The 6,000-nt window shown below is 33.0% G+C and overlaps 1 protein-coding gene across 4 annotated transcripts in view; it reads right to left on the bottom strand.

The window, feature by feature from the left end:
* Positions 1-699: 699 nt before the first annotated feature.
* LOC118185907 (maternal embryonic leucine zipper kinase-like) overlaps positions 700-6,000 on the bottom strand; it is a 139,370-nt gene continuing 134,069 nt past the window's right edge. For all 4 annotated transcript variants that reach the window (XM_085820771.1, XM_085820772.1, XM_085820769.1 and 1 more), the window contains one exon: positions 700-843. The gene's annotated coding sequence lies outside the window, so the exon portion shown is untranslated. The remainder of the gene's footprint in view (positions 844-6,000) is intronic.

Raw genomic sequence — 6,000 nt, 5'->3', positions numbered from 1 at the left:
ACTAAAGTGAAAATTATAAAGAACCAATATGCCCAAGTACTTAAACTAAGAATAACTATTATTAGTTAGCTGATTCTGCATTATAACATAAAAACATAAGTTCATATGCAAAGACCCAATAAGCATTTCTATTACAAGAGAGGGAGGAGGTTTTTTGTTTTGCTCAGGATTATCAGTTAAAGAGAAGATATAGAATACAGAATTGGAAAACTATTGTATAAACTAAGGTATATTTGAAATACTGAAATATTCCTAAAAATTATTATTTATATTTACTATTTTAAAAATAAATTTACTCATTTATAAAATCTAAAACCACAGCAATAATTTTCTTATTGAGTCAATTGAGGGGGGGGAAACCAATGAACTATCACATAAGTCATGAGTAAAAAATTCTAACATAGTTTTCACTGGATTTTTTTGGGAAAATTACATAATTACTTTGCATTTTTTCAAAGAAATAACAAAATATTTATTTTCAAACCTCTTAGTAACTAGAGTAATTTACTAATAAAACATTTATTTTTATTTTATAATGAGTTGCATAGTTTGCTTCTAAACTGCTTTCACAATCACAGAGAAAAAACAAAAAATCAAAATGTACATTTGTACACTTCAGGAGTGTTTTATATATATATATATATATATATATATGATAATTATTAATAGCATTTACTGTTAAAATAAAAAAGGCTTAAATAATTTTATAATTCCTTTTATTAAAAGAAAGTTAAAATGATAAAATATTCAAAATTAATTTTATTTACAAATTTTTTATGTAATTATAACTTTGTGATGAATGTGCAGTTGCAAAATACTTTTGCTATCCAGTTTCTATGTAACCTGAAAAAGAAAGGTATCTAAATATACAGTTGTTTTGAGGTATTAAATCATTGACTTGAGATAAAGAAAACAAACATGTAAGATATTAATTATAAAATTTGATATAATTTAGTACAAACATTTATTTAAAACTCATATTAAATCTTAAAAAAAAAATTGCATTTAAGCATTACAGTCTTCAGTTTCAAATAACACTTAAAGTAAAAGATATATATTATATTTTAATAAACACTAAAATAGTATTTTCCTTAAAAGTTACAACAATAGTAAATAAATATGGAAATTTTGCAACAAGAGTTAAACAAAACAGTTTTTCTATAATAGTGCAGAATTTTTCACCCTTTTTTCAACTAATATAAATTAGGTATACAAAAATCAGCCGTTCAAATAAAGAAAGAAAGTCCCTCTATTTTCAATCAATTATTCCCCCCCCCCTTACTTGTCAGCTCCTGGCCATTTGGTTTGCATAACCATGAAGGACAAAAAATAACAAAACCACATTTATTTCATAAATAGTATAATACATGAAGTAAAATCAAGTTTCAGTAGTTTTCCCACACAGATCAGTAACATACACAGTCACCATCAGCAAAATACACTGTGGGATATAAGAGATACTGATTCTGAATCCCAGCCTGGGCTACTGCACTGGATGAAGATCCAATTTTTTCCAGAATTCCTCTACTGCAGCTGTCAGTTTTTATGCAAGAATGCATCAAATGTGTTGAATTGATAAAAAATCCATAAACAAGTGATTCTGATGACACACTGGATACTTCCAGAAGACAGGGAGTTATTTGTTGGCTAACAAGAGATTCCACAAATGTCCTGAAGGTATAAAATATCTCTGTAATGGTCAGAGTATTGGATATGCATATTATACAGTCAATAGTCGTTAATTCGGACACCCATAATCCGAACCTCAAAGCTAAAAACTTTCTGCGCATGTATCATGTTGACGCATGCGCGTAAGACCTTTACAGCTGCGAATATGCATGCGTTCATGCGCATAATACGTTTACGAATGCGCGTTTAATGTATAACAGACGGTATAAGCTAAGCTAAAATTATCTAATTCAGTTAATGTTGCAGATTGCATTGTTCCTTAATCTTCGAATTGGATCCGGCTTATTATTTTTTGCAGACTGTTAGAGCAATTTTATAAAAGTAAGCTTGAACTTTCGATTATGTCAAATAGAATTTCCGATATATATTTACTAATATGTAAAGGATCTACAAAGCGAAAGTATGTTTCGAAGTCCATTAAACAAAAAGTGGAATTGCTGCAAAAAATGGATAAAGGCATATCCTTCGTTTCTCTAACCATTCCGAAATCTGTTTATCAATTTCACGCCGCTCTGCGGAAGGGGGGGGGACGCCGCGGAGTGCAATGAATTGGAAGTTGATCTGTCAGCACTATCCTTATCTTCAGGGCAGATGTTTTTATTTTATTTGGCTTATAATTCCTTACTAAATGCAGTACTTCATCTTGATGTACTCCGTCTTTGATATGATTTAAATCAAATCCTCGTCATTATAATTCGCTTCCGATAGTGAAGAAAGTGACACAGAGGTTATTGAAAACGAAAAAATTTTGATTGACAAACTAGTCGGTATTCTCGACACAGCAATTATACGACTTGAACAGCGGAACTTTGTTACTGAAGAAGAAATTATGTCTGTTTATAGAATTAAAGAGAAAGTATTATCACATAAAATGAAGCAACTTAAACAACTTACATTGAAAGAAATGTTTAATAAAGTAAACAAATAAATATTAACCTTTTTTTTTGTAAATTTTGATACCCTTTAGATCACAATTGTTCTTTATTTCATAAATTATGGTTTCATATTTTTAATTTTATAATTTCTGCATGCCATCTTACCAGATTTAAACTGATGATCTATAATCCGGAAAAATTGATAATCCGGAATCGCCTAAGTCCCAACGAGTCCGGATTAACGACTTTTGACTGTACATTAATATGACTAATAGCCAATGGGAACCTCATAACTCCGGGCAATGGGCAGGTATAATGATGCATAATGCAGCAACCAATCCCTATGGTGGCAGAACACACGAATAAGTATATTAGTGTTGCAAGAAAATCAGTTTATCTAGAAAGACAATGTTATGATGTTTTCAAATCCATATGCATCATTCAGTGAACCAACGCAGCTGTTGATACCTATGGCATACTATCAAAGGTGAAGCAGAGATTACTTTACAAACAACTTATGATATTGCAAACAATGTCACACCATACACACAGAGATTTGTTGCAATGCTCCACAGTACAGTTTTTAAGTTTTGGATAGTGATATAACCGTATGCTTCATACAAATCAAGCACACAATATTCTTGATCTCTTGGAAATTAATGTATTGGGATCATTAAGATCTTTTACATTGCTCTGCCCATCCTTCAAGGACCCATCAATTCCATATTCACAATATCATGGTTAGATTTCCATCAGTGCCAGCAGCAATTTCATGTTATGTTATGTAGAAGTGAGGGGGGCCACCTAATATTTACCCTAAGTAAGCAGGTATTAGCTCCACACACTAACTAGAAAACTTACAACATTCTGACATCATTCCTCGAGTCGTTATGGAAATTGTGAGCACTACGAGTACTGCCACAGGCGATGGTATCAACGGTACTCCTAACCTTTCAGCATTAAATTAGCTCAAGTAAAAGGGATTAGATTACATGATATACATTGCAATATAAGTAGTTGTGCAGGTGCATATTTTAAGATGTTATCTATTGTAGTGGGTACAGGCAACATGTTTCAGGACATTATATATTGCATTAGGAACAGGCATGATGTTCCCAAGTTACAAATAATTTTCGTAAACATGATCTATTTACTATCCAAATTAATTAAGAACTATAAAATTGCTTACAAAACTTACATTTAAGTACTGTTGTAAAGTTGTGCTGAAACTTTAACAGCTATATTTTGACGATTCATTATGTGCTGTAACGTATGTTTTTGTGTTAATTGATTTTCAGAAATTATATTATTGTCTAGCAGTACATTGTTATTTGCATGTAAAAATTGATCATGACATTATAAATTGTGATGGCTAGAAGCATATTTCTAGTATATAGATCATGCCTACAATCATGACTTGTTTACATCATATTTTTTTTATAAACAGCTGTCAAAATTAGAGAAGAATATAAAATAATAGAAAAAGACATAAATAAATAAGTCTGAAAACAAAAGAAAAAATAGCTTCATCTGCATATTTATGCGTACTACGCACTTTTAGATATATCTGCATACCTATGCTGATGCATTGCCAACTTATTTTTGTCAGTTCATTGTATGCAATTACGTGTGTTTTTACAATAATTAGTTTACATGATTCTATGATACATTACATTGTTGATACTTTACCAATCAATGCTGGCTATTTCTTATATGTGTTCACTTATCAGGTAATTGGTGACCTTATGTTACATAGAAATGTAGGGGTCATCTATTATTTACCTGAAGTAAACAGATAGGAGCCCCTTACCCTACTTGCAAGTGACCTATTTTATGGTTCATATGGTTTGTGGTGCTTATTTCTTTCCTATAAAGGTACACCCGTGTATATTATATCTGCATTTAATTGCTTTATTTGCTGTTGGAGCATTTCTTTGAAGGTTAAATAACACTACATAGCTCTTGCCTTCTAGCAGCCAAAAAGTCAATGACCTTTATAATTTTATTCCTCAAGTGCTTATTCTTAACTGCATATCTTAGAAATGGGAATAAATCCTCTTCTGAATTTGGCTTCTTTAGATGAAGGGAATTTGCAAACGGGCAGGAAAACAGATAATGCTCGGGGTGACCCTTTTCACCACATGCACAGGAGTCTGATGAAGAGAGATTGCTTGCATAGAGGTACGTGGGAAAGGGACCGTGCCCCGTGATATGTCTGGAGAGATGGATTGGAGGAGAGTCAACTTTGGGGAAGAGATTGCAAACTCTTCTGCCTGTATTTGCAGCATCCCACCATTGTTGCCATAAGTCTTTAGTTGTAATCTGTAGTTTTAGTTTGAGGGGAGAAACTGGCCAGGAGATGCTTATCTTCTTGGCACTGATTCCCTGTGCTGCCTCCTTGTCAGCCTCTTTGTTTTCCTTATGACCAACATGGGCCTTGATCCAAATTATAAAGAAGTGTTGGCCTTGGGCATTGGAGGACTTTCTAAGAATTTCCTGAGTTAATGGTGATCTATTATTTGTGTTCGCGGGTGCATGCATTGCCGAGAGACAATCTGTATAGATGTAATTCCTTGGAAAATTATAATGTGTTCTTACGTTGATTGCTTGCAAAATCGCGAACATTTCCAACTGAAAAACGCTATTCTCTTTATCAAGTTGGAACTTGAAGTCTTTTGTGTCATGGTCACTGAAATATATTTTATAGCACATCCTTTTTCATTGTTTATGCCAGAACCATCAGTATAGATCTTTGGATATAATGCTTGATATCTATTCTGCCTTATGCATCGCATGATATTAGTTTGGCTAGCTGGGTGTCTTTCATATAGATGGGTCGGTGAGGTGTAGGAGCTGGCAGCTCCTATCTCATTTTAAATTTTGCTGTCTTTTCTTAGCTGAAGAACTTAAGCCTTACATGTTCCTGCTCCGTAACTAAGAACAGGGGGATGCTGCTGGTGAGCTGAAACAGTGCAGCATTTGGTTGTTCTGTAAGCTCGGGAATAATTTAAAAGAAAGGGCCTTGGATGGATTGAAGTTCCTTTTGTTTTCTCACCGTCATTGGTGACGCCCATATCGCTGCACCATACAGTGCTATCTTTTCTATAACAGCTTTTGTATCTGGGGGTTTAAGCCCCATCTGACACCTTGCATTCTTTTCAGGTTGTTAACTATACTGGAGTTTTTCTTCTTAATTTGCTGTAGGTGCTCAATGAAGTTAAGTTTATTATCTATTGTAATCCCAAGATATCTTAATGATTTGACTATTTTGATTTTGTTGTTGTCAATGTGGAATTTCGGTAATCTGGTTATTTTTTTAGAAGGCTTATGAAATATCATGGCTTCAGATTTTTCCTGTGATATTGTTTAAATTTTGGTGCTTGCAAAGTTTGTTGAATTTTTCCAGAGTGGTATTAACATTGGCCTCCAGTACTTG

Source organism: Stegodyphus dumicola, chromosome 7, assembly GCF_044657685.1.
Source record: "Stegodyphus dumicola isolate Sdum_Otavi_A_Nest chromosome 7, ASM4465768v1".
Lineage (NCBI taxonomy): Eukaryota > Metazoa > Arthropoda > Arachnida > Araneae > Eresidae > Stegodyphus > Stegodyphus dumicola.
This window is presented reverse-complemented; position numbering and strand designations above follow the sequence as displayed.